This window comes from Saimiri boliviensis, chromosome 6 (assembly GCF_048565385.1).
Source record: "Saimiri boliviensis isolate mSaiBol1 chromosome 6, mSaiBol1.pri, whole genome shotgun sequence".
In the NCBI taxonomy this organism is placed as follows: domain Eukaryota; kingdom Metazoa; phylum Chordata; class Mammalia; order Primates; family Cebidae; genus Saimiri; species Saimiri boliviensis.
The window spans coordinates 43,873,168-43,885,186 of NC_133454.1; positions in this window are offsets into that span (position 1 = coordinate 43,873,168).

A 12,019-nucleotide genomic window follows, 5' to 3' on the forward strand; every position below is an offset into this window, starting at 1 on the left:
TTTTTTCTTCTGCTTTTTTGGGTAATCTTTAAATGTTTGATATATTTTTGCATTCTGAATCTATATATATATATATATATATATATATTTTTTTTTTTGAGACGGAGTTTTGCTCTTGTTAACCAGGCTGGAGTGCAATGGCGCGATCTCGGCTCACCGCAACCTCCGCCTTCCGGGTTCAAGCAATTCTCCTGCCTCAGCCTCCTGAGTAGCTGGGATTACAGGCACGTGCCACCATGCCCAGCTAATTTTTTGTATTTTTAGTAGAGACGGGGTTTCACCATGTTGACCAGGATGGTCTCGATCTCTTGACCTCGTGATCCACCCGCCTCGGCCTCCCAAAGTGCTGGGATTACAGGCTTGAGCCACCACGCCCGGCCTGAATCTATATTTTTATAGAAATATAGTACAAATACCAGTGTGTAATAGTGACTAACATAAGTTTCTAGAAACTTCATGTGTGAGAAATTTATATTTTTGAGGATTGTTAAAATTCAAGTGAATGCTCTCTGTAGGTAATTTACTTCTCTTTACAGTAAGAGCTGGCTATGCTGGACAAACTAGCAGTGCTTCATATAATCACTCAAGAAACCAGTGTGCAGTAGTACTAGAAACGAGAGAAGCCCATGTGCTTGGGGTCTAGAGTGAGGGCAATTTCTTACGAGCTCCAAATTCAGGGGTGGGGGAGGTCAAGCAGAAAACCCTGCAGTTTGGGCTCTGAATTACTACAGCAGCTTAGAGCACGGGAAAGGACGTAGAAACTGATAGGCCAAATGGATTTATAAAGGGAGCAGCTCAACACTCCCACTATACCACAAAGCCTGTTCTTAAGCAGGGCAGACTGTAGCACAAGTATCCTGCATTGCATTTATTTGGGAAAACATTTAGAGCGCTCCAGGTAGGGTCTACGTACACTACCCTCAGTTGCAGCTCTAAAAAGAGAAAACTCACCCTAGGAAAGGGAGGGGCAGTAAAGGTCATCGTGTACATGTTACCTGTTGGCCAATGTACTGTAGATCCTTTGAAGGAACAAAAACACAGTATATGGGAAAAATCAATTGCTCGGGCTTTTAAGATTCAGAGGAAGAGTATTTTCAAAAACATCTGTAATCATCACCAACTTTTGAGGCTCATCATGTGTTAGCACAAAGCTTTACATGTATTAACTCATTTAATCATCACAAAAATTTCTAAGAGTAGGTAATAATATCCCTAATTTATAAATAAGGAAATTGAGTACCTAAATAAATTCCAAGGGCAAAAAGCTGGTAAGTAGCTGGCTAAGGTTCAACTCCAAGTCAGTGTAGGTCCAGAGTCCACATTCTTAACTTACTATCCTTCAGTTAGTTGCCTTTCAATAATGATCTGCCCCAACTTAGGAGAACTTATAACCGAACCAGGAGCTGGGTAAGATATAGGAGAAAAGGAAACCTAAAACGTAAGAATACTTCAGTGAAGATAAGCACAAACTAACATTGCATCCAAAGGTCATTGATCTGTACAACATCTGAGAAGTGCTCTGAAGATTCTGGGAAAACATGGAGAGAAAATACAGAACCACCAAGTAAGTATGGTTTTCTTTGGTTTGTTTTAAAGAGATAAGGTAATTGGTCTGTCACCTAGGCTGGAGTACAGGGGCATGTCCATAGCTCACTGTAACCCTGAACTCCTGGGTGCTCAAGTGATCCTCCTGCCTCAGCCTCCTGGGTAGTTAGGATTATGGGCAGATGCTACCATGCCCAGGTTAAATGGTGTTTCTCAAAAAAGAAATGGTACTCTGGGCCAGCTGTAGTGGTTCATGTTTGTAATCCCAGCACTTTGGGAGGCTGAAGCAGGCAGATCACAAGGTCAGGAGATTGAGACCATCCTGGCTAACAAGGCAAAACCCCATCCCTACTAAAAATACAAGAAATCAGCCAGGCATGGTGGCAGGTGCCGGCAGTCCCAGCTACTCAGGAGGCAGAGGTTGCAGCGAGCTGAGATCATGCCACTGCACTCTAGCCTGGGAGACAGAGCAAAACATCTCAAACAACAACAAAAAACCCCCAACCAACTCTGAAGCAATAATCTAACAGATAATAGAAAAACTCAGGTTTTTAAGTCATAAAGGAAAAGATTCTAAAGGGCGTATTTTTCTTTTTTTTGAGACAGAGTCTCGCTCTGTAACTCAGGCTGGCACAATCTTGGCTTACCACAACCTCTGCCTCCCAGGTTCAAGTGATTCTTGTGCCTTAGCCTCCTGAGTATACAGGCATGCGCCACCACCCCAGCTAATTTTTATATTTTCACTAGAGACAAGAGTTTTGCCATGTAGGCCAGGCTGGTCTCGAACTCCTGATCTCAGGTGATCCTTCTGCCTCAGCCTCCCAAAGTGCCAGGATTCCAGGTGTGAGCCACTATGCCCGGCCCTAAAAAGCATATTTTATTGGCAAAATTAATAGCAAATCATACTAAGACATTCTGGAGAAAATGTATTAAAATTCCTCTAACACCTAAAAATAGGTAACTGGAGTTTCTATTACATTCAGTCCCCAAAAAACAAATGACCAATATCTACCTATTTTTAATGGAACAAAATAAGATACTAGAAAGTGTGTCTCAAACACAGAAGAGTTTAGCAAATAAAGTCCTCTGATGTTTCTTCCTAAAATCACAAAGCTAAGGAAGCCTATGGAGTGAATTAAGAATTCAGTTATGTGAAAGTTTTACATTTCTAAAATGACTGTTTAAGGACTGGCTGGGGAAGGAGTAAAGGTAATGGTTCAAGAAAATAAACCTCAAAATACATTTATTAGACATATTTTGAGACGGCTGTCAGAGGGCCAGGAAACAGAAGTGGCCCTACAAAGCTGTCTTTTGTGGAAGACATTTGCATCTGTTTTTTTTTCTTTTTTTTGAGACGGAGTTTTGCTCTTGTTGCCCAGGCTGGAGTGCAATGGCGCAATCTTGGCTCACTGCAACCTCCACCTCCTGGGTTCAGGCGATTCTCCTGCCTCAGCCTCCCGAGTAGCTGGGATTACAGGCATGCACCACCACACCCGGCTAATAGAAATTTGCATCCATGGAGAATCTCCATTAATGCAGCCAGGACTTCCCTTTTCTGGAATCTAGAAAAGGTTAAATGAGAGCCTGTCTGACTTTAAAGGTCTTAAACATTTTTTTTATCATCCATCCTCTCAGAAAGCTACTTACTATCTGTGAGGTTTCAGCTACATAATGAGACCACCTTTCCCAGCCAGGTGTCCTCTCCCTCTCCATAAACTGTCTTGCCACTAAAACCTGATTTACCAAAATAACATGTTTTTGGCCATGCTCAGAGCTCACATTCCTTCTGTAACCTGAAGAAGGTATGAAGTTTCTACACTCAGGTGCGGTGGCTCACGCCTATAATTCCAGCACTTTGGGAGGCCAAACGGATCACTTGAGGTCAGGAGTTGGAGAGCAGTCTGGTCACATGATGAAACCCTGTCTGTACTAAAAGTGCAAAAATTAGCCAGGTGTGGTAGGACACACCTGCAGTCCCAGCTACTCAGGAGGCTGAGGTGGGAATCGCTTCAACAGAGGTTGCAGTGAGCTGAGACCATGCCATTGCACTCCCGCCTGGGCGACAAAGAGTCCCTCAAAAAACAAAGTTTCTACACACCACTGGGGGTGGGGTCAGATCTTCATCTGAAGGCCCCCATGTATACACATTAAATAAACATACATTCCTTTTCTCCAATTAATCTGCCTTTTGCAAACTGATTTTCCAGGGGAACTTCAAGGTTACAGTGAACTATGATCCTGCCACTGTACTCCTGCCTATGGGACAGAGGGAGACCTTGTCTCTTAACATAAATACTATTTACTGGCTGGTTCTCTATTTTTTCTCTCTTCCTTTCCATTTTTTCTAAGAATTGTCAGAGCACCTTTCAAATGTTTTCCTGATCACTGACCTTTGGATGCACTACTTACCTTCAGTGAAGCATTCTAAAATGCTTTGAGTTTGCTTTTTTTTTTTTTTGCATTTTTAACCAGCTCCTGGTTCCCCTTGGCCTTTACATGGTGAAATATCGGTAACATGTATATATATCTGCTAAATAAAGGCAAACACCAGAAGAACAAGTTCTGAGATTGCCCTCACAGGGCTTACAAGAATTGCATGCTGGGTCCTGGACAGAAATAGAGTTATAACTAGGCATTAAACAGGCTGCACCTTGGCCTACTTCTTAAATCCTCGGGGAGACAGATTTGAAGTTTTCTCCAGTCTCCTCATTCAGTGGCCCTGCAATTAAACCTTTTTGCTGCAACCCAGGGTCTTGGCATACTGACTTGTCACACGTAATGTGTAATGGACCTATTAAGGTTATAGTTCTGTATCTTAAGTTACTATAGAAGACAAAAGCTTAAAACTCCAATTACAAAGTAAAATGAAGCTGGGAGCAGTGGCTCACACCTGTAATCCCAGCACTCTGGGAGGCTGAGGCAGGCACATCACCTAAGGTATAGAGTTTGAGAACAGCCTGACCAACATGAAGAAACCCTTTCTCTACTAAAAATACAAAATTAGGAACAATGGTGCATGCCTATAATCCCAGGTACTGGGGAGGCTGAGGTGGGAGAATCCTATTAACCCAGGAGGCGGAGGTTGCGGTGAGTGGAGATCGTGCCATTGCACTCCAGCCTGGGCAACAAGAACGAAACTCCCTCCAGCTTGGGCAACAAGAACAAAACTCTGTCTCGAAAAAATAAAAAGGGTTGGCATGTATCATAAATTAGGAGAAGTCAAGGCAGAAACTGTTAAAACGGGGAAAGAACTACTTTTATGATGGTAGTAGACTGTGCAGAAAACAAAGCCACAACTATGGCCAAGATAATGTTTCATGGATTAAACATTTGTGGAAAGCGTTAAAGCAAAGACAGGATTCAAATAGACACTAAAAAATACTTATTTTTTAAAACATTTTTAACATTTTTTTTTAAACTTTGAGACGGTCTCTGTTGCCCAGGTTGGAGTGCAGTGGCATGGTTTCATCTCACTGCAGCACTGACTTCCTGGCACATGTGGTACACCCATCTCAGCCTCCCTGGTAGCTGAGACCACAGGTGCATACCACCACATCCGGTTAATTTTTTGCATTTTTTGTACAGATGGGGTTTCAACACGTTGCCCAGGCTGGTCTCAAACTCCTGGGCTCAAGTCATCTGCCTGCCGTGGCCTCCAAAAGTGCTGGGATTACAGGTGTGAGCCACCATGCCCAGGCAACAATACATTTCCAAGTATCCGTGCAACATTTATAAAACCTGCAACTTATCCTGGTAACAATAAAAACAATTTAAGGCAAAAAAGAACTTGATAACACTACTGCAAGTAATTATGTATGAAAATCAAAGTACTTACCCCATCTTCCGAATTTTGCTGAAAGTTGAAGTCAAGCCAAATTCATAGCCTTAAATGCTTACATGGTTTGGGGGGGGTGGGTGGGGAAAATCAAATAACTTGTATTCAATTTAAGTTAAATAAACATGCAAAAAGGACCCTGAGAAAAGGAGAAAGCAGAAAGAATAAAGTAGACTTGTATACAACTGTTGATTCTAAGAAGTGTTTTTGACAGAAAAAAAATCACATCTAATTTAAAAGAGAACAAAAGCAAAAATTAGAAAAAATGTGATATTGACTCAGAAAAAAAGTCAAACCCCGAACAGGTAATAAATCAGCCACGAAGAAATTTAGGAGAAAAGAACCCAGAAAACTGCTTAAGCAAAAGGCTCCAAGCCTAGATAATTTAGTCTCAAGAAACAGTTATTTCCCATTCTAAATAAACTGTTGCATAAAAAAGAAAAAACAGACTCAGCTCTAATGGCAACTTCACATATACCGTAAAATTAAAACTTCACATCAACTTTAACACTGGTACTACTATCCCCAAATTCAAATAAACTGAAAAGAGAAGAAGAGGTTTAAAAAATTCATTTTAAAAACTGTCATAAGTTTGAAACTAATCTCATTAAAAGTAAACTTTTAACTGGGTGTGTTGGTGTACACTTGTAGTCCCAGCTACTCCAGAGGTTGAGGCAGGAGGATCTCTTGAGCCCAGGAGTTCAAGGCTGTAGTAGGCTATGACTGTGCCCATGAACAGCCACTGCACTCTCGCCTGGGCAACACAGAAAGACTTTGTCTCAAAAACAAAAACAAAAAACATCTAAATAAAATGGTTCACAAAACAAATTTACTTAAAAATCACTCATATAAAAATAAATTCATGAGTTCAATGAAAAAATTTTAATTGATGCTTAAATGTGGCACTTAACCGACAGGTACTTATGATGTAAAAATCTTAAAACTCTACAAACAAAAGCAAACATTATACTTAACAAAAGCAAACATTACATTTTGCCAGTAAAAAGAAGAACAAGACAATAAAGCAGACTCTGATCACTGTTAGCTGCACTGGAAGCGCTAGTATCAGTGTAGTAGAAAGAAATAAAATTGGAAAATAATGACTTACATGGCATACATACTTAGTAAATGAAAAAGTAACACTGGTAAATCCATTAGCACTAAGAGTTCACTCAGAACAGAAAATAAATAGCAACTAAAATAAAAAAGATTTTGGGCCAGGCATGGTGAATAAAGCACTTTGGGAGGCCAAGGGGGACGATCACCTGAGGTCAGGAGTTCAAGACCAGCCTGCATAACATGGTGAATCCCATCTCTACTAAAAATAGAAAAATTAGCTGGGTGTGGTGGCTCATGACTGTATTTCCAGCTACTTAGGAGGCTAAGGCAGGAGACTCACTTAAACCTGAGGCGGAGGTTGCAGTCAGCACAGATCACACCAATGCCCTCCAGCCTGGGCAACAGAGCAAGATTGTCTCAACAACAACAACAACAACAACAACAACAACAAAAAAAAAAAAAAAAAAAAAAAAAAAAAAAAAAAAAAAAAAGGGAAAAAAGATATCCTACAGTAATTAAGACAGTGTGTTATTAGCACATCTTAAATCAGATCAATCAAACAGAATAGAGGCCAACTGTGTATGGTAAACACATTCACAGTTTACCAGCTTATGAGCAAAGTAACTATGCAATGTAATTGAAAAAGGAAAATCCTTGGTAATAAACAGTGTGGGTTAATTGGTTATCAATGTGGAAAATCAATTCCATATTGGAAGGTCAAAAATGAAATAGGTTGAACCATAAAGCTTTTAGAAGAATAACATGGGAAAATACTCAAACATCTAATGTCCATCCGAAAAAGGACTGTAACCAGAATACAGAAAGAACACCTAAGAATCAGTAAGGCAGACAACCCAATACAAAAATAGGCAAAAACCTTGGACTGTCCACAAAAGATACCCATAGTTATCTGAAAAGGTGTTCAACTTCATTTAAAAAAAAAAAAAAAAACAGCCCCAAAAATCCAACACCAAATTAAAACCACAATATATACCAATATACACCACTAAAATGGCTACAATGAAAATACCAAATACTGGAAATAACAGGGAGTAACGAAAACTCTTATAATACTGTTGGCCGGGCGCGGTGGCTCAAGCCTGTAATCCCAGCACTTTGGGAGGCCAAGGCGGGTGGATCACAAGGTCGAGAGATCGAGACCAACCTGGTCAACATAGTGAAACCCCGTCTCTACTAAACATACAAAAAATTAGCTGGGCATGGTGGCGCGTGCCTATAATCCCAGCTACTCAGGAGGCTGAGGCAGGAGAATTGCCTGAACCCAGGAGGCGGAGGTTGCGGTGAGCCGAGATCGCACCATTGCACTCCAGCCTGGGTAACAAGAGCGAAACTCCGTCTCAGAAAAAAAACAAAACAAAACAAAACAAAAACTCTTATTATACTGTTGAGTGTAGCATACATTGTTACAACCACTATGGAAAATGAAAAAAATGGAATGTCTGAATATATGCAACTGTGTTCCAGCAACCCTATTCCTATCTGAGAAGTGTAATACATTCACAAAACAAAGTACAAGAACATTCACAGTGGTCTGTTCGTAATAACTTTTCTCATCTATAAGATGAATTAACTGTCATGTAATACAATAAATACATACACAGCATTGAGGATGAATGAGCTGAATTATACAAAACAGGAGTGTTTCTCAGAGTATATACCCCATGTATCCACTGATATCGTTAAACAAAGCTGAATTAATCTCTGGTGTAGAAGTCATGATAATGACTAGAGTACTGATAATGTTCATGGTGATTATGTGGATGTATTTAAAGAAAAATCGGGCCGGGCGCCGTGGCTCAAGCCTGTAATCCCAGCACTTTGGGAGGCCGAGGCGGGTGGATCACGAGGTCGAGAGATCAAGACCATCCTGGTCAACATGGTGAAACCCCGTCTCTACTAAAAATACAAAAAATTAGCTGGGCATGGTGGCACGTGCCTGTAATCCCAGCTACTCAGGAGGCTGAGGCAGGAGAATTGCCTGAACCCAGGAGGCGGAGGTTGCGGTGAGCCGAGATCGCGCCATTGCACTCCAGCCTGGGTAACAAGAGCAAAACTCCGTCTCAAAAAAAAAAAAAAAGAAAAATCACTGAGGTCCATGAATTTATAGTGGTGTACTTTTCTCTTTGTGTCCCTATAAAAAGTCTGTATTAATAAAGACCATCCCCACACAACAGGAATAACCAGTTTTTTTTTTTTTTTTTTTTTTTTTTTTTTTTTTTTTTTAATGAGACAGAGTTTCCGCTCTTGTTACCCAGGCTGGAGTGCAATGGCGCGATCTCGGCTCACCGCAACCTCTGCCTCCTGGGTTCCGGCAATTCTCCTGCCTCAGCCTCCTGAGTAGCTGGGATTACAGGCACGCGCCACCATGCCCAGCTAATTTTTTGTATTTTTAGTAGAGACGGGGTTTCACCATGTTGACGAGGATGGTCTCGATCTCTCGACCTCGTGATCCACCCGCCTCGGCCTCCCAAAGTGCTGGGATTACAGGCTTGAGCCACCGCGCCCGGCATAACCAGTTTAATTATGACATGAAGAGCTTCCTAAAAATAGTAACAAACAAAAACACCCAGTTTAGCAACAAATTTATGATAGGGATAACTATAACATTTTGATATATACTGTATGGTCTTTACCCTTTGCTTCTTTATGAATTAGCTTATGACATTAATGTACTTGAAATATTCCAATAAAAATTTAATTTGAAATAATACAAGTGATTCTAAAGTTCATTAGAAAGCATAAAAGGGTGAATATTTGAAAAAACAAAAACAGTAACAATAGACACAAAGTTATAATGATTTAATCAGTGGCACAGAATAGCCTATACACATACCACATAGTGTGTATATATGTGTATACATTTAATACAGGGCCAAAAGCTTTGATCATACACCTTTGGGGTTAGCTGGGGTTCATAAATCAGAATATTCTGAATTTGTAAAAAAATAACTCAATGTTTGCATCATATGCCCCCAGTTGAGTCTGGAACAGCAGACTAATCAACATTTCTACAAATGAGATAATGATTGTAAGTAGCCTCATGTAATTTCAGGTCAGGCTTTGCCACAGAATGAGTTCTGATGTTAAATCTAGGGGAAAACACTGGTTGCCAGAACCTTTTGGGTTTTAGAATTGTGCTAAGAGATTGTGAATCAGTACAGGATAAGTCAGACATCTTAAGTAAATGAGCAGGGGAATAGGAAGGCATATCTGAACAACTGTGCTGGTTAAATTGTCAAGTGAACAAATTGTCAAGCAGTTAAATATTTAGGGGAAAAATGTACTTTGACCCTTTTTTCACATCAGGTACCAAAACAAATTATAAATGGATTAGGAGCTAACTCCTAATTTTACCAAATCAGGAAATACAAACCTAGAAACAGGTGATGATATAGTTGAATATGCCTGTGGAAATGGGAGAAGCATATGCTATGCAAAAAATTGACATTTTGCTAGTAAAAATGTAAATTGATACATGTTTAATAGCAGCATTTGGCAAAATGTACTGAGATCCTTAAAAAAAAAAAAAGGTACATTAGCCAGGCACGGCTGTAATTACACCTGTAATCCCAGCACTTTCGGAGGCCGAGGTGGGCAGACCATGAGGTCAGGAGATTGAGATCATCCTGGCTAACATGGTGAAACCCCATCTCTACTAAAAATTAGCTGGGTGCGGTGGCACAGGCCTGTAGTCCCAGCTACTCAGGAGGCTGAAGCAGGATAATCATCTGAACCCAGGAGACAGTGGTTGTACCGAGCTGAGATCACACCACCAGGAGACAGAGTGAGACTCCCTCAAAAAAAAAAAAAAAAGAAAAAAGAAAAAAAAAAGTACAGTAACTTCTTGATTTGGTAATTCTACTCTCTAAAATTTCTCCTAAGGAAATAGTTAATATAAACAAGTGTTTATTTATAAAAATGTTCACTACTGTTTTTGTTTATAACAGCTAAAAACTGGAAAAAAGCTTTATATTATTGGAAGTAAAAGAAGCAGCTGGACGAGGTGGCTCACGCTTGTAATCCCAACACTGTGGGAGCTCGAGGCAGGAGGACTGCTTGAGTCCAGGAGTTCGAGTTTAGCCTGGGGAAAAACAAAACAAACAACTGGGTGCGACAGTATATGCCTGTAATCCCAACTATTTGGGAGGCTGAGGTAGGAGCATCACTTGAGCCTGGGAGGTTGAGGCTGCAGTGAGCCATGATTTTGCCACCGTACTTCAGCCTGGGCAACAAATTGAGACCCTCTCTCAAATAAAACAAAAAAGCATTATAAAGCTATATGTGTCATGAGTTCAACGATGTAGATAAAAATTTATGGAAAAAAATGACAAAATGATAACATTATTTATAAAAAGAAAAAAGTATAGAATTAAGTCCATTGCTTAAAGGAAGCAGCAAAATAAATAATAATAAAGTCAAAACTTGACATAAAATTTCAGAAAGCTGGGCCTGAGCCTGAAAGATGACCAGAGAAAGGATGAATGCAGAATACACAGTAATATGCTTCTGAAATTACTCCTAATAGTCATTCCTGACATGTATCCTTTGCATGAATGTTGACAGATACTTTTCTCATGCAATTTCAACACACTATAGTTTTTTTTTTGTTGTTGTTTTTGTTTTTTGGAGACAGGGTTTCTCCATGTAGGTCAGGCTGGTTTCAAACCCCAACCTCAGGTGATCCACCCGCCTCGGCCTCCCAAAGTGCTGGGATTACAGGCGTCAGCCACCTCACCCGGCCCTCACACTGCAGTTATGATGATACCCAGGGCTAAATCTGTAACAAGAATTTTACCTACAACACTTCTCAGATTTGGCAAACACTGATTGCATTAACCTCTAAGTAATGTCCAAACTATAGACTGGATCCTTACATACAGTTATAAAAACAGCCATGGATTGTTGTAGTATACATCAACCGTGAAATGCAGTCACTGGGCATTTAGGTATTCAAATAGGTTACCAAATAGTAAAATTAAGTCCACGACCTGTGGACTTTCAAGGTAAAATGGGGATATTATAAATTCAACACTATCCCCATCAAGCTACCAATGACCTTCTTCACAGAACTGGAAAAAGCCACTTTAAACTTCATATGGAACCAAAAGAGAGCCTGCAAGCTAAAAGAACAAAGCTGGAGGCATCATGCTACCTGACTTCAAACTATACTACAAGGCTACACTAATCAAAACAGCATGGTACTGGTACCAAAACTGATAGAGACCAATGGAACAGAACAGATGCCTTGGAAGTGATGCCACACATCTACAACCATCTGATTTTTGACAAACCCGACAAAAACAAGCAATGGGGAAAGTATTCTCTGTTTAATAAATGATGTTGGGAAAACCAGCTAGCCATGTGCAGAAAGCAGAAACTGAACCTCTTCCTGATCTCTTACACTAAAATTAACTCCAGATAGATTAAAGATTTAAACATAAGACCTAACACCATAAAAACTCTAGAAGAAAACATAGGCAAAACCATTCAAGACATAGGCACAGGCAAGGACTTCATGGCTAAAACACCAAAAGCAATGGCAACAAAAGCCAAAATAGA